General features: G+C 35.1%; 1 protein-coding gene across 3 annotated transcripts in view; it reads left to right on the top strand.

The window, feature by feature from the left end:
- CCSER1 (coiled-coil serine rich protein 1) overlaps window positions 1–18,524 on the top strand; it is a 1,491,155-nt gene that overhangs the window by 406,449 nt on the left and 1,066,182 nt on the right. The gene's annotated exons all lie outside the window — the stretch shown is intronic.

Genomic DNA, 18,524 nt, shown 5'->3' with positions numbered 1-18,524 from the left:
GATGGGACTGGATGCCATGATGTTTGTTTTTTGAATGTTGATTTTTAAGTCAGCTTTTTCACTTTCTTTCACCTTCATCAAGAGGCTCTTTAGTTCCTCTTGGCTTTTTGCTATAAGGGTGGTGTCATCTGCATATTTGAGGTTATTGATATTTCTACCCAAATACTTACTTTCCATTTTACTCTGCCCATAATCTAAATTCTTGAATGTAATTGAACTACCTTTCCTTTGCAACATACTTTTGAAATATTTTAAAATGTCAGGCCTACATTTCTTATATTTTTCAATATTTAGGTGGAATTTTTCTCACAATAAGTAATGGAAACTGGTATTTGTATCATGCCTTATCTCATATTGGCTAATGATTGAAAAAATAATTTTAAAGTCTTTTTGTGCTGTACTTTTGTTCTCAATATAATGATTTGTGTATTGGCCTATTAAACATTGCAGATGGGTGTCTGCTGTTTGATTCTAAAACTTGTGATAAATTATTCTTGTTACTTAAAGTAATCTTTAGTGAGCACATTGTATAAGTCACTCTCAGGCACGATGAGAAAACAGAATAATACATATAATACTTTTTCTTTCAAAAAATTTAGTCTAATAACTGCCAGATCTTTGATTGTAGTACATGCATCTAATGCCTTACATGTTTTGAGGGCAGTTTGAGTTTGTACTCACTGTGTTCAAATGTATTAGTTACCTACCCACTTTTAATGTTCTGAAAAATGACTAATAATCCCTTATTATTTCTCTTTAAGTCTGATGATTTATTTAAGAATAGTATATAGAAACATGCTGTTTTTATGGACAAGAAAATAAATACATGGTTCGTTTTTTATATTAGCCAGTTATCAACATTTAGCAAAATATGGATGTTATTGAAATATGTCATATTTTCTAGAAATGATTACATATATCTTAACTACTTTTCAGCTCTTCCATTATGAGTTATGATACAATACTATTCCATGTTAGATGTGTTTTACATTATTTAGCCTTTTTGAAAACTCAGTAGAAATAAAACAGATGGTTCTTTAGATGTGGACCTAAATACTACAAATTTCCCCATAATGGTCCACCTTTCTTTTAGGGAATTTTCTCTGTCAAGGAAAGGAAAAAGGTACTTTCTCTCAAGCCACACAAGAGTTTATATCTGCAGACAGCAGCAACAGAGAGTAGGTAATGAAAGGCAAAGGATAATTAATATTTGAATTAATACATGTTAATTTAATAGATGAAATACAATGGAATGGAAACAATAAAATTATGAACAAAAACAAGTTTCCAGAAAAAGGAATAAACCTGAATCTGTACATTAAAAGGGCACACCTGGGAAAACTGAACTAGAATAATTTCAAAAACAAGTATAAAATTGTCAAGACCTCCAAGAAAAAGTGACAAATAATTCACAAAGACAAAATAATTACTTTAATACCAGACTTTTTTAAAGCTATTGTACAAAACAAAGCATCAGACAAACTATAAAACTTAACAAATATTGAGGATAGATAAAAAAGTTTTCAACATTCAAGAGCTTGAGGAATTCTGCTCTTATCAGCCTATTTAAAGAATATACTACAAATAATTTTGACACAAATTTCCGTTTCACTTCCCTGAGCAGAGTTTCATACCACAATGAAAGAAGTGAATGAATGGCCAGTACAATGATTCTCTCATGGCAGTGGCAAAGAGATTTTTCTAACCCAATGAATCAATAAATGGTGGAATTTCAAGTAGAGAAATGGCAACCCACTCCACTATTCTTGCCTGGAAAATCCCATGGAGAGAGGAGCCTGGTGGGCTACAGTGCATAGGATTGCTAAGATCAGACATGATTGCACTCACACATACTTTAAATATCTATAAATATATAAAGCTGAAGCTAGAACCTCCAACGTATAATAAACAAGGCAATATGTCGGTATTGATCTATCTGCATATCTATACATACACAGTACCACACACACATGCATGCACAGTGGGGAAACAGAACAGAATTTAAGCAAATCATCTAATTATAGTCTTTATAATTCTGCCAAAAAGATTAACCACTCCTTAGTTTTTATAGACTATTGGTGTCAGTGAAATTGTTTCCAAATGTATGCTCCTATCAGAAAAAAATAAAATATTATCAAAAGCAAATATGTTACTTATACAAGTGATTGTCCTCAAATTAGATGTATAAAATTTACCTTAATTATTTTAAGTAATTGGATGAAATTCAGTCCCAGTTTAGTCCTAGTTTATTAGCCATGTAATATCTGTGAAATAATTTTACGTGAGTTGAAATCTTTACAGAAAAAAAACTATAGTCTTTTTTCTAATTATGCCTTTCTTTTTTTTGCCCAAACATCTGTAGTAGAAAATGAAAAGCTAAGATACATAAAGGAAATTATTGTTGTTCAGTACTAAGTTACATCCAACTCTTTGCAACCCTGTGAGCTGCAGCACACGAGGCTCCCTGTCCTTCACCATCTCCCAGAGTTTGCTCAAACTCATGTCCAGTGAGTCAGTGATGCCATCCAACCATCTCATACTCTGTTGCTCCTTTCTCATGCCCTCAATCTGTCGCAGCATCAGGGTCTTTTCCAGTGAGTCATCTCTTTGCATCAGGTGGCCAAAGTATGGGAGCTTCAGCTGGAGCATCAATACTTATTCCTTGCAATGAATTTTCAGGGTTGATTTCCTTTATGGTTGACTGGTTTGAGCTCCTTGCTGTCTAAGGGACCCTCAAGAGTCTTCTCCAGCACAACAGTTAGAAAGCATCAATTTTTTGTAGCTCAGCCTTCTTCATGGTCCAGCTTTCACATCTGTAAAGACTATGGATAAGCCATAGCTTTGACTAGATGGACCTTTGTTGGCAAAGAGATGTCTCTGCTTTTAATACACTGTCATTTATCATAGATATTCTCCAAGGAGCAAGCGTCTTTTAATTTTGTGGCTGCAGTCACCATCCGCATTGATTTTGGAGCCAAAGAAAATGAAATGTGACACTGATTGAGGGAGCATACCTCAACATAATAAAGGCCATATATGACAAACCCACATCTAACATCATATTTAGTGGTAGAAAGATGAAAGCTTTTCCTCTAAGATCAGGGAAATTACAAGGATGCCTACTCACACCACTTTTATTCAACATAGTTTTGGAAGTCAAAACCACAACAATCAGATAAAAAAAATAAAAAGAATCCTATTTGGAAAGGAAGAAGTAAAACTGAAACTTTTTCAGATGATATGATACTATACATAGAAAATCTTAAAGACACTACCGGAAAGCTATTAGAACTCACTAATGAAGTAAACTTATAGAACACAGAGTCCTAATTCAAGTTAAATGTTTGGACATCTGGCAGAGTGGCAATCATCAGAAAGAAAACAAATAAAAAACACTGACAAGGATATGGAGAAAAGGGAACTCAATACACTGTTGGTGTGAATGTAGGTTGCTGCATTCACTCTGGTAAACTATATGGAGGGCTCTCAAAGTACTAAAAATAGGACTACTATATGATCCTGCAGTTCCACTCGTGGGTACATACGTGAAAAAAAACAGTCATTCAAAAGATTAATGCACCCCAATGTTCAGAGCAGCATTATTTACAATTGCCAAGATATTAAATCTGCATAAGTGTCCATTAACAGATGAATGGATAAACAAGATGTGGTATATATATTCAATAGAATACTACTCAGCCATAAAAAGGAATCGAATTTTTGCCATTTGCAGCTCATAGATGGAATTTGAGAGAATTATGCTAAATGAAATGTCAGACAGAGAAAGATAAATACTGTACAATATCACTTATATGTGAAAACTAAACAAATACATGTAGTGACTATAACATTATACAACACAGTGAATATAGCAAATATTTTATAGTAACTATAAATGAAGTACCTTTAAAAATGTGAATCACTACATTTTACACCTATATTATGTTGTACACCAACTATACTACTTGAATTAAAAAAAAAAAAAGTTGAACCTTCTTAATGCTTTCTTCTAGTCCAGAGAAGGTGAAACTTTTCTGTAAAGGGTCACATAGTAATTATTTTAGGCTTTACAGAATGTATGGTTTCTCTGTACTTTGAGGGATATTCTGTTCTGCTGTAACTACTCAACTATGCCCTAATAGCAAGAAAGCAACCACATACAACACATGAATGAACGAGACTGTGTTTCTAGCTCTGTTATTCTGCTTCTTATTTTTTTTTCTTAAAATATTGTGTATGAGATTTTACCAAAATTTTCTCCTACTTCTCCTAGTTAAAGGAAAATAGTTTTGTAGAGGGAAGATTTGGCTAAGATGACTTTTAACTTCATAAATCTATACCTCACAATTCTGTTATTTTCACAAAATGATCCAAAAATTTGACCTGTACTTTTGATCCTCTGCTTCCTCTATACTCTCATGTGTTTATCTTTACCTTTTCCTATATTTCTCCAGGGCTTCCCTGGTGGCTCAGATGATAAAGAATCCACCCACAATGCGAGAGACATGGGTTTGATCCCTGGGTTGGGAAGATCCCCTGGAGGAGGGCATGGCAAGCCACTCCAGTATTCTTGCCTGGAAAATCCCCACGAACAGAGGAGACTGGTGGGCTACAGTCCATGGGGTTGCAAAGAGTCACACACTACTGAGCAACTAAGCGCACAGCACATCTTTGTCCATGTTGTTCCTGTTCAGATTAATTTAGATTAATCCTCCCAGGAGTTCCTTTTCAGTGAGGGACTCTGTCCTGGAAAGAAGCTTAATAGTATTAATTTTGAGGTTTAATACAATCCAGACTACACTTTGATTGTGGCTCAGCTGGTAAAGAATCTGCCTGCAATGTCGGAGACTTGGGTTCGATCCCTAGGTTGGGAAGATCTACTGGAGAAGGGAAAGGCTACCCACTCCAATATGCTGGCTTGGAGAATTTGGGGTTGCAAAGAGTTGGACACGACTGAGCAGTTTTCACTTCACATGATCCAGACTATTCCACTGGCTTTCTGACTTTACCATGGTCTCCTTGTTTGTGTGTGGATGCTATGTTGCTTCAATCTTGTCCAACTTTTTGTGACCCTGTTGACTGTAGCCTGCCCGGCTTCTCTGTCCATGAGATTCTCCAGGCAAGAATACTGGAGTGGGTTGCCATTTCCTCCTTCAGGGGATTTCCCGACCTAGAGATTGAACCAAGTCTCCTATGTCTTTTGCATTGCAGGCAGATTCGTTACCACTAGTGCCACCCAGGAAGCCCATGGTGTCCTTGTATTCACCCACAAATTTAAGCCTGCAGTATTTTCTCCTTGATAGTTGGTCTTCTCTTGGTGACTCTCTGTCTTACCAGATTTCTCTAGTAAGGAGTTGAGCTCTCAGAGTCATGGAGAGACTGAATGCCTAATACCTGCTTCCTCTTCACGGTTTCTGATGCCATGCAGATTTTGTAGCTGTCCTTGACTTTATTAATTGGCATTTCAGAGTTCATTCGCTCAGAGTCGGACACGACTAAGCGACTTCACTTTCACTTTTCACTTTCATGCTTTGGAGAAGGAAATGGCAACCCACTCCAGTGTTCTTGCCTGGAGAATCCCAGGGCCGGGGGAGCGTGGTGGGCTGCCGTCTATGGGGTCGCACAGAGTCGGACACGACTGAAGCGACTTAGCAGCAGCAGCAGCAGCAGTATATAGTTGGAATTTGTTGTAGATGTCCAGGATTTTTGGTGTTACTATTCTGTTTTTAATGAGAGAATTTGGGAAGATTCAAAAACTGTTCTATTTCTGTGTTTTCCAATAATCCTCCATAGGAGTAATTTGGTGTGCTTATTTTTCAAATCAGAGAAGGTAAATGGATTCTTTATTCCAGTATTTGAGGTATCTTTATTTTTAAATGTATTCACTGATTTATTGACATTCACTTCTTGAGTACTATAATCCAGAAATTTGATTAAATATTTGTGATTCAGGAAACAGAATGCTCCGGGCATCATGTCAGGCACTTTAAGCAAAGAATATCCCACTTACCCTTTAGAACAACACAGTTTTCCTTTTCTGTATCAAAGGCTGAGAGCAGTTATGTTGCTAAAGGTCACAGGCAACTTCAGTATGGGGTCTTTGAGTATATTGTACAGTTGAATGAAATACATAGTTTAAGCATTCATTTACTGCTTACAGTTGCCACTTTGCTGAGCATTGGGGATAGGATAATGTGCCAGCCCTTTTCATCATATTTGCTTATTCTTTATATTGAAAACTTTACTTATAATGGCCCTCAATTTTACTTTTATTAGGAACAGAAGGAGACATTAAAAAATTAAAAGGAATGAAAATGAATAATTCTTTCATATACTCACACAGGCAGCCATATTTTTTAAAAAATGGATGAGATTATCCTCTTTTAACATTAGTTCTTACTTTTAAGCCATTCAGGATAGGAATACAAATCAGGTTTCACTGCAAGGAAGAAATGTTAACTGTTCTGTAAACAGTTCTATAACAGATATTGTTATTGTATTACTTTATGCTTAGCTGCTCATCTGAGGTACATAATTTTCTTTTGTGTCTAGGTCAGATTAACTCCACAACAATATTATTAGACCTTTCTTTAAGCCTTTCTGCATGTTGTTTCCTCTAAAAAAATACTGATTTTTAACATATAGCATTTATAAAAGCATCTATCATTGTTTCTATGGTATTTTAAAATTATATTTAATGCTTATTTAAATATCATTTATTTCACAGATGCCCAGATTTTTATCATTGACAATGTCTGTATTAAGTGTTGTCTAATGCTTTGCTACTCAAAATGTCATCCAAAGACCTGAAGGATCTGCATCACTTGGGAGCTAGAAATGAAGAACCTGGGTTTTACAGATTCAGAGATTCTTATATTTCTTAAATTTGGGGAAGTTCTCTCATATTATTAAGCTCAACTATGGGAAGAAAATAAATAATGTTAACTACCAAATTTTAAATAATTTATTAAGGGATTTTTTTGAATATATGATCTAAAATAATATTTGAACAGACTAAATATTATATAAATTTTTATTTAGTAATTTTAAAATCTTGAGTAATATTTGCCAGCTAGTTCAGTTTTTTGGTACAGTTTTAATAACAGATACGGGTGTTAGAGATCATTTTATATAAAAATCAATGGTAGCAAAACTCATTTGTTTTCATGAGAGTTAAAAACAACTATTGATTATGAATTAACAAAGAGACCTACTAAATAAGGCTGTACAGTCCTCAACCAAGGGGGTAGATATAGTCCTGCCACATTTACATCCACACTGGCTCACAACTGGAATGTAAGTAGCATAAAGACTACTTTTTCTTTTCTCTTTTCTCTTTATACAGTAATGTATGGAACAGTACCAGGGCTTCCCAGGTGGTGCTAGTGTTAAAGAACCCGACTGCCAATGCAGGTGATGCAAGAGACAGGGACTTGACCCCTGGGTTGGGAAGATCCCCTGGAGAAGGGCATGACAGCCCTCTCCGGTATTCATGCCTGGAGAATCCCATGGACAGAGGAACCTGTCAGGCTACAGTCCATGGGGTGACAAAGAGTTGGATGCAATGGAGCACTCATAGAATGAAAAGCATCTTATTAGGTGTCCTTAATCACATTTTCATGGATGAAGAGATGAAAACTCCAGTTAAATGTCTTGACTATAAATTGCCTTGATTATAATATAAAAGAATATAATATACTATGGAAACTGTTATATGTCAATACTGATATTGTTTTTTAAGAAATGCTTTAAATTTCCCACCTTAACAGTAGTGAATGTTTGATAATGAGGAGTATTTGTGCCTATTTGCACCAAAGCTGGCAGGATTAGGTATTTAGTATATATCCTGCAAATATGGTATTTGCACCATAGCTGGCAGGATTAGGTGTTTAGTATATGTCCTATAAATGAGAGAAACATACTCATGGCTCATGCCAACTTCATGAGTTGGCTTTTAACATCACCATCTTTCCTCTGATTACTATACTCTGGAGGCAATTTGAATGTTTGGCAGTTGACTTCATTGTGTGTCTGTGGTTTCTCGATTGACCTTGATTAATCTAGAGTGAGAATGCTCTGACTTAATTGAAAGTATACTGACCTGATAATTGAAAATATGAGTTTAATTAACCTGATAATTGAAGATCTGGTCTAATTCCCAGCTCTGTTACTGATGCTACTTTCAGTTTAGTTTTCTCATTTAACTCTCCCTCCATTGTTTTCTTTTTTATAGAATAAGGGAAATCCTAGCTGTCTTATATGGTATTACTATCATTAAATTTGTGTCAGCATTATTGACAGTAGTATATTATTTAAGTAGAGCTAATGAGAGCAGACTTCCTCAAGCTCTTATATGTTAAAAAATATTTTTCCCTATCCTCAATATTTGTTGTTTTCTTGTTTGTCTGTTGCTTTGTTTTATATAATAGTCTGGAAAGTCTGGTGTTAATGTAATTATTTTGCCTTTTGTGAATTATTTGTCACTTTTCCTTGGCTGCTGCTGCTGCTGCTAAGTTGCTTCAGTCGTGTCCGACTTTTCCTTGAAGGGCTTGACAATTTTATCTTTGTTTTAAAATTATCCTAGGTCAGTTTTCCCAGGTGAGCCCTTTTAATGTACAGATTCAGGTCTTCTTTTTCAGAACGTTTTCTTGGTCATAAGTTTTTTTTTTTTTTTTTTTGCTATTTCCATTCCCTTGTTTGGTTATTCTTCTATGGCATTGAAACATGTATAATATCATGTATGAAACGAGTCGCCAGTCCAGGTTCGATGCACGATACTGGATGCTTGGGGCTGGTGCACTGGGACGACCCAGAGGGAGGGTTTGGGGAGGGAGGAGGGAGGAGGGTTCAGGATGGGGAACACAGGTATACCTGTGGCAGATTCATTTCGATATTTTGCAAAACTAATACAATATTGTAAAGTTTAAAAATAAAATAAAATTTAAAAAAATTAGAAATTTATTAATATGTATTAATTAAATGAATCAGTATGTTTTAATTTACATACTAATTATCCTTTGCCCGTCTTTCATTACCCAGGCTCTGTCTCTTTTACTGTTTTGTCATTGTCATTCTTTTGGTTATTTTCCTGCCTTTCCTCAGTGGACCGTAGCAAATTTTCATTTGGGTTTTTTCTGCCGTGGGCATCTTGTAATGTATTCTCTGTTTCAGAGACAATTTTGTCTTTTTCTTCTGTTTCTTTCCTGAGCTCAGTCAATTTTTTTTTTTCCCCATTCATCTATTAATATTTCTTTTCCCACTTGTTGTTTAGACTTTGAATGTCTTATTAAAAGTGTTTTTTATATCATCAGATTCTTGTTTGAGTGTTTTTCATTCTGCATTGTATAGTAACAGTTTTTTTTTTGCTTTGTAGTTGCTTTGTGTGAGGGAATTATCTTCAGCTGATATGTGTGAAATTTTATTTCTTAAATTTTTTTAGGAGCTTTGTGAGGACTTCACTTACCTTTTCTTTACATTTATGCTATAAGGCTTTTACATAACCTTCCTGATTTAGTAATTCCCTATTCTCTTAGCGTAGCAAATCCAGATACTTTGTAGGACTGTTTTGGTGGGGAGGAGTTGTGAATTTTCCAATTTCACTGCTCACTTTTTGTTTTGTTGGACCCACATTTTCTCTGTTTTTCTTTCCTTCATTATTGAATTGCCAAAAGGTACTTTTTGTGTTTTTTACTTTCTATAAATTGTGCTTATCAAAGGGTTTCCCTCTAAATAACACGTATGTTAGTCCCTCAGTCATGTCTGACTCTTTGTGATCCCATGACTGTGGCTGCCAGGCTTCTCTATCCATGGAATTCTTTAAGCAAGAATATTGCAGTGGATAGCCATTCCTTTCTCCAGGGGATCTTCCCAACCCAGGTATCAAACCCATGTTTCCAGCATTACAGGCAGACACTTTACCATCTGCCCCGTCAGAGAGACACTTTTAAATTTCATATATCTCTTTAAATCAAGTATTTTAAAGTTACGCCTGTCCCTTTTAAAGATATCTGACCCTTTCTTCCCCAGATTTTCTCAGTCTACATTTGCTCATGAGCAGGAATGGGGCCACAGCATGAGAGATGACTTTGCAGTTTTTGCCATTCTCTTTCAAGTTATGATTAAAGAATTTACATAGAATTTAATTTCCTTTATGCTTTTTTTAAATGTAGAATTTAGGTTTTCCAAATTTTTCCTTATTTTCAGGGGATATTGGGGAGATAAGTGCCTGCATTGTCTTCAATGCAGCTTCAACCATAGCCTTCAGCTTCCCTGGAAATTTTTAAAAATATTTTAAAAATTTTGTAAAACTATAGTTATATTATTTTAATCCTTGACAGCTTTGACTTGCCTTTGCTCATGCTCATGAAAGATTTGTTTCTTAAATAAACTTTAGCTTGAGAACATTATGTGTTGTTTTGCAACACATATACTTTTTTTGTAACAGCCAACCTTTGGCTCATTTTAAATCATGTCTTCAGATTCTCATTAAATGAGATTCTTTCACTGATGAATTATTCACTTGTTCTCTAATTGAAATATTTGAAATATTTATCTTACAAAGTCTCCAGAGTGTCTTGGTAGAGTAGTTCATTTTTCTTCAGAAATAATGAAATAATATAATAATTATGTGAGGACCTTGTGGAATGAGTCATTCAGGTATAAAATATTTTTAACTTTTCCATTTTTGCATTATGTCAATTACTTTGACTTCTGATACTTTTGTAAGTTTAATCAAATGGAACAAAAATTTCTTTGGACAGAGATGCTAAGTATTTTTTATTTGTATGGATATTTCTGGTAATGATAAAAATCCATGAAAAAGACAAAGTGTGGATCATTTCAGGAAAGCATACCCTTTGACTACTTTATTTGGGTATTGGTACTTGACAAGTTTTTAGAAATTCTTTAAAATTTTTTTTTAATTTAATTTTATTTTTAAACTTTACATAATTGTATTAGTTTTGCCAAATATCAAAATGAATCCACCACAGGTATACATGTGTTCCCCATCCTGAACCCAAAAATTATATAATTAGTAAGCCAAATTTGCTAGAGAATCCAAATTTTGATTTAATATATATGCTAACTACATAGTTAAAATAAATGGAATTTGAATTCTCAAAAAATGTATTAATCCTTGGTGAATACAAAAGTGAAATATTGTAAGAGGAGAAGTTGAAGAGTAAGTTAAAGGATGATCATACTTCAAATTTATAGAAATGTGAGACTAAGTAATTGGAAGAAAAATATTGTGATTTCTTTCAGAGAATAATGAATGGTTAAAAGAATTGAAAGAGATGATTAACTTGCATTTGAGATTTTATTTGAATCAAAGCCTCAGAAATAATAAATGATATTTAGATTCTGGTTTTAATTATCCAATGCCATTATTTAATTTTGGTTTCGTGTGAATCATCTTTGGAATATATGATCTCAATAAAACATGCACTATATTGAATACAAACATGGGTTTAAAATGCCAATTTCTTTCTTCCATCCTAGACTTTTCTTTTTCTTCTTGTCATTTTTCACCATCCTAGTCTCATACCACTCATCTTTGAGTCTCCCTTCTTGGATAGCGGTATCCTCTCCTGCTTGGTAATCCACTCTACCACCTGGATGATCTTTATGAAATGAGATGCAATGTGCATTATAGGCATACCTTTTTGTCCTCATCTCCACTCCGCCACCTATCACTCTACAGAGATGGTATCCTTAGTCTGTCTTTTCAGGCTTTCCATGGTCTTTCCTCTACCTTCTACTCTAGCCAGATTTTGTAGTGTTCTCACTCTTGTAAAATGTATTGCAGTCACATTTGTTTTCTTTTATTTCCTCTAATGTGCCATGCTTCTTCACCACAAGGCCCTCCCACACAGGTTTTTGTTGTCTAAAAGAACCAAGCCTCTTTCTTGCATGTGCCTGGAGTGGGGTTCTTAACTGCTCTTCACTCAAATATATAACATGTTTATTGACTACTGTCTGCCTCCTCAGTATGCCAGAAGTTCTGTACTAGTGAACTTTCAGATCAAATCAGACCCTCTATGAGCTCAGTTTGGTGAAAAAGAAAATTCATCCACATATTCATTAACCTCTAACTGAAACTTATCCTTTCCTTCAAGTATAAATTTAGGAAACAAACTATAGCAGTATATTCATAGTACCTTTGTCTTTGTTACAAATATGCATGATGTTTATTTTTATCACATTAGACTCATGGGAGATATTTCAAAGTATCATTTAAGTTCATCAGTATATTGAATTACAGAACATAATAGATCTGCTACTAGATCTTAATTTGTTAATAAAGAAGTATATATTATTGTATCACAAATTTGTTTTTAACATTTTAGATGCAATTTTATGATGATTTATTTTATAATTCTATGTATTTAAAAACATAATTTCATATATATATATTTAAATGTGTGTGCATGCCAAGTCGCTTCAGTTGTGTCTGACTGTTTGTGACCCCATGGACTATATAGCCCACCAGGCTCCTCTGTTGAATGGATTCTTCAGGCAAGAATACTGGAGTGGGTTGCCATGCCCACTCCAGGAAATCTTCCCAATGTATGGATGAACCCACGTCTCTTATGTCTCCCACATTGATGGCGAGTTCTTTATCATTAATCCTACCTAGGAATCCCATATATTTAAATATATGGTACTAGAAAGGGGTCCATAGTCTGTTTAAAACTATCAAAATAGTACAGGGACATAGTAGGCCCTGGGACTTAGTAGGCTTTTAATACATATGTACTAAATAGGGAATGATGATTCAACTCAGACTTTCATAGTAACAATTTCTTTAACTTATTTACATGGGTACATACCCTATCATAAACTCTTATAGGATCAGGTCAGTCAGTTCAGTTTAGTTCAGTCACTGAGTCATGTCGGACTCTTTGTGACCCCATGGACTATAGCATGCCAGGCATCCCTGTCCATCACCAACTTTTGGAGCTTGCTCAAACTCATGTCCATCAAGTCGGTGATGTCATTCAACCATCTCATCCTCTGTCTCCCATTTCTCCTCCTGCCTTCAGTCTTTCCTAGCATCAGGGTGTTTTCCAGTGAGTTAGTTCTTCTCATCAGGTGGTCAAAGTATTGGAGTTTCAGCTTCAGCATCAGTCCTCCCAATGAATATTCAGGACTAATTTCCTTTAGGAGTCACTGGTTTGATCTTGCAGTCCAAGAGTTCTCAAGAGTTTTTTTCAACACCACAGTTCAGAAACATCAGTTCTTCAGTGCTCAGCTTTCTTTATGGTCCAACTCTCACATCCATATACGACTACTGGAAAAACCATAGCTTTGACTACATGGACCTTTGTCGGCAAAGTAATATCTCTACTTTTTAATATGCTGTCTAGGTTGGTCATAACTTTTCTTCCAAGGAGCAAACATCTTTTAATTTAATGGCTGCAGTCACCATCTGCAGTGATTCTGGAGCCCAAGAAAATAAAGTCTGTCGCTGTTTTCATTGTTTCCTTATCTATTTGCCATGAAGTGATGGGACTGGCTGTCATGATCTTCATTTATTCAACATTGAGTTTTAAGCCAGCTTTTTCACTCTCTTCTTTCACTTTCATCAAGAGGTTCTTTAGTTCCTCTTCACTTTCTGCCATAAAGGTGGTGTCATCTGTGTATCTGAGTTTGTTGATATGTCTCCTGGCAATCTTGATAGCAGCTTGTGCTTCATCTAGTCCGGAATGTTTCATCCTGTCCGGCATTTCACATGATGTACTCTGCATGTAAGTTAAATAGGCAAGGTGACAATATACAACCTTGACATACTCCTTTCCCAATTTTGAACCAGTCCATTGTTAAATATTTGGTTCTAACTGTTGCTTCTTGACTTACATACAGATTTCTCAGGAGGCAGGTAAAGTGGTCTGGGATTCCTGTCTCTGGAGGAATTTTCCACTGTTTGTTGTTATCCACATAGTCAAAGGCTTTAGTGTAGTCAATGAATAGGATCAGGTACTACTCATTTTGGCGTTTGTTGCAATTTCTAGTTTACATTTTTTAGAATTCACTGTCCCCTTCACAAGAATATATACTCTACGTGGATAAAGACTGTATCTCCACTGCATATTTTCTTCACACTATGAGAACCTGTCAAATAAATGTTGAATCAGCTGTGTATTACATTGAAACAAATCAAATAAGTGAGATTGACTTCCTGCCCCAAGGTTTTGTAGAGACTATGAGAACTGTAAAATAATTATAAGCATAGAGCAGTAACCTCAAGAAACCATCATTCAACTAACTGGTCAAATAAATAAATAAGACTCATAAGAAGTTACAAACACATCATTATATGAATTAAAGTTAGTGGTATAGAGATCAATGTGGCTTAGGTAAGTTGGTAATTAACCTGTATTTTGAGGGAGACAGAATTTCCAAGGCATTTAAAAACTCATATTCTAGGAGAAGAAAAGAACAGCAAACATGTAGAAATAGCAAGAAGTAGGGCAATTTCAGACACTGACTGTAGGTTATTTGTAAGGATGGAGTGACTACTCTATGCAGGTAGATTTTAGCAAGGTTAATAATAAACCCGGATGTTAAGAGAGGGTTTTGGATTTAGTTGATTTAGTAGGCTGTGCTGCTCCATTGATGGTGCAGAGTAAAATATTCAAAGCTAAGCACTGGTAAGATCCAAGGTAACACAGAGATATAATATTGTGAAATATGTTTTCTTGATAAGTATAAACCATGTTTTACAGATTTATAAGGTTTCTTAAATGTAATAACCAATTTTCACATTTGTCCATCTGTTTTTATAGGTAAAGCTCTTTTTTTTTTTTTTTTTTAACTTCTAAGAGGAAAGGTGTGCATTTGTATTACTCATACTGAGTGGATAATGAGATTAATGCTCAACATAACTCCAAAGAAAAATCAACATGCCTGTTCAATAGCATTATTTCAAAGGCTGTAATACACAGCAGCAGAGCCTATGCTTGCAAATTATTTCACTCTTATGTAGTTAAAATTTTGATGACATGGGAGTAGATTCCCATGGTGAAAAGACCAAAGAAAGTCATTTCTATAGTCTTTAATTAACCTCTTATTTTTCATTCACTCTCCTCATGGGAATGCACTGGCCATATTGCAGACTCTCAAAATTAAGACAATTAAGAACATTCAAATGATCAGTATTAGTATATTAGTATCAGTATTTTCTCACCCCAAATACTACTATTTGGTTATGATCCCCTTTATTTCCTACCAAAAATATTTTTAAATGGTACATTTGTATTAATTACTATATCAAGCTCTATGTAGAGAAGAGATTACACAACAGACAGCATTTTGCAGATTTTGGAGTTTATGGGCTTTCAGACATACCTGGGTCCTAACATCGGCTCTGCTGCTTCCCAACTCTGGAGCTTCAGGCAAGGTGCATAACTATCAGAAGCCTTAGTTTGCATAATATAAAACAGAAACAACAATAATTGGGATTGCTGTAAGCATTACATTGCATAACACAATGGTTGACATTTCAGTTAGCAATAGATAAACATTTGTTGTTTCGTGATTAAAATATGATCATCCATGATAGATATCAGAAGTATGAAATACTCTTTCCTCAGTTTTTAAAATTCTGCACTTCAATTTTTCACTGGGCTCACTACTTGAAATTCCACTATTTATTGATTCATTGGGTTAGAAAAAATCTCTTTGCCACTGTAACCATGAGAGAGTCCTAGATACCAGCCATTCATTCACTTATTTCATTGTGGTATGAAATTCTGGTCAGGGAAGTGAAAGGGAAATAGAGAAGGTGAAAAAACGTTGATTTGAAGAACAGGACTTTAAAATTGTTGAGTGTGAAAGCAGGACACCAGAGAACAGTGTGCTTAAAATGAAGAAACAACAACATCTTAGAGTGAAAGTTAAAGTGAAGAGAGCCTTTTCTACTATTTATTGAAATCATTGTCAGTTTTCATCTTAGAGTCAGTTTCTCTCTGCCTTTCTCATAGGATACTGAAGGATTATGGAGAGCACAAGCGGAAGATTCAGATTTCTTAGTTCTAAATTCTGTGGCAAACCCTATAAATTGTCTCATGTGGAGCAAATTACTTAACACTGTGAACATAAATTTATCAATCTGTAAAATGAGTTAATATTACCTAATTCAAAAAAGATTATATATACTTGGTTTAAAATGCTATGATGTTATATAAATACATATTATTTTTTTTTCAAAATTAGTCCTACCCTTTACTGTAAGTACAAATAGATGTTTTTTTTTTTTTTTTTTTTAATTTTATTTTATTTTTAAACTTTACATAATTGTATTAGTTTTGCCAAACATCAAAATGAATCCACCACAGGTATACATGTGTTCCCCATCCTGAACCCTCCTCCCTCCTCCCTCCCCATACCATCCCTCTGGGTCGTCCCAGTGCACTAGCCCCAAGCATCCGGTATCGTGCATCGAACCTGGACTGGCAACTCGTTTCTTACATGATATTTTACATGTTACAATGTCATTCTCCCAAATCTTCCCACCCTCTCCCTCTCCCACAGAGTCCATAAGACTGTTCTATACATCAGTGTCTCTTTTGCTGTCTCGTACACAGGGTTATTGTTACCATCTTTCTAAATTCCATATATATGCATTAGAATACTGTATTTATGTTTTTCCTTCTGGCTTACTTCACTCTGTATAATAGGCTCCAGTTTCATCCACCTCATTAGAACTGATTCAAATGTATTCTTTTTAATGGCTGAGTAATACTCCATTGTGTATATGTACCACTGCTTTCTTATCCATTCATCTGCTGATGGACATCTAGGTTGCTTCCATGTCTTGGCTATTATAAACAGTGCAGCGATGAACATTGGGGTACACGTGTCTCTTTCCCTTCTGGTTTCCTCAGTGTGTATGCCCAGCAGTGGGGTTGCTGGATCATAAGGCAGTTCTATTTCCAGTTTTTTAAAGAATCTCCACACTGTTCTCCATAGTGGCTGTACTAGTTTGCATTCCCACCAACAGTGTAAGAGGGTTCCCTTTTCTCCACACCCTCTCCAGCATTTATTATTTGCAGACTTTTGGATCGCAGCCATTCTGACTGGTGTGAAATGGTACCTCATAGTGGTTTTGATTTGCATTTCTCTGATAATGAGTGATGTTGAGCATCTTTTCATGTGTTTGTTAGCCATCTGTATGTCTTCTTTGGAGAAATGTCTATTTAGTTCTTTGGCCCATTTTTTGATTGGGTCGTTTATTTTTCTGGAGTTGAGCTGTAGGAGTTGCTTGTATATTTTTGAGATTAGTTGTTTGTCGGTTGCTTCATTTGCTATTATTTTCTCCCATTCTGAAGGCTGTCTTTTCACCTTGCTAATAGTTTCCTTTGATGTGCAGAAGCTTTTAAGGTTAATTAGGTCCCATTTGTTTACTTTTGCTTTTATTTCCAATATTCTGGGAGGTGGGTCATAGAGGATCCTGCTGTGATGTATGTCGGAGAGTGTTTTGCCTATGTTCTCCTCTAGGAGTTTTATAGTTTCTGGTCTTACGTTTAGATCTTTAATCCATTTTGAGTTTATTTTTGTGTATGGTGTTAGAAAGTGGTCCAGTTTCATTCTTTTACAAGTGGTTGACCAGATTTCCCAGCACCACTTGTTAAAGAGATTGTCTTTAATCCATTGTATATTCTTGCCTCCTTTGTCAAAGATAAGGTGTCCATATGTGCGTGGATTTATCTCTGGGCTTTCTATTTTATTCCATTGATCAATATTTCTGTCTTTGTGCCAGTACCATACTGTCTTGATAACTGTGGCTTTGTAGTAGAGCCTGAAGTCAGGTAGGTTGATTCCTCCAGTTCCATTCTTCTTTCTCAAGATCGCTTTGGCTATTCGAGGTTTTTTGTATTTCCATACAAATTGTGAAATTATTTGTTCTAGCTCTGTGAAGAATACTGTTGGTAGCTTGATAGGGATTGCGTTGAATCTATAAATTGCTTTGGGTAGTATACTCATTTTCACTATATTGATTCTTCCAATCCATGAACATGGTATATTTCTCCATCTATTAGTGTCCTCTTTGATTTCTTTCACCAGTGTTTTATAGTTTTCTATATATAGGTCTTTAGTTTCTTTAGGTAGATATATTCCTAAGTATTTTATTCTTTCTGTTGCAATGGTGAATGGAATTGTTTCCTTAATTTCTCTTTCTGTTTTCTCATTATTAGTGTATAGGAATGCAAGGGATTTCTGTGTGTTGATTTTATATCCTGCAACTTTACTGTAGTCATTGATTATTTCTAGTAATTTTCTGGTGGAGTCTTTAGGGTTTTCTATGTAGAGGATCATGTCATCTGCAAATAGTGAGAGTTTTACTTCTTCTTTTCCAATTTGGATTCCTTTTATTTCTTTTTCTGCTCTGATTGCTGTGGCCAAAACTTCCAAAACTATGTTGAATAGTAATGGTGAAAGTGGGCACCCTTGTCTTGTTCCTGACTTTAGAGGAAATGCTTTCAATTTTTCACCATTGAGGATAATGTTTGCAGTGGGTT

This window comes from Bos indicus, chromosome 6, assembly GCF_029378745.1.
Source record: "Bos indicus isolate NIAB-ARS_2022 breed Sahiwal x Tharparkar chromosome 6, NIAB-ARS_B.indTharparkar_mat_pri_1.0, whole genome shotgun sequence".
NCBI classification, from domain to species: domain Eukaryota; kingdom Metazoa; phylum Chordata; class Mammalia; order Artiodactyla; family Bovidae; genus Bos; species Bos indicus.
The sequence above is the reverse complement of the archived record's forward strand: the minus strand, read 5'-3'. Positions and strand labels throughout refer to the sequence as shown.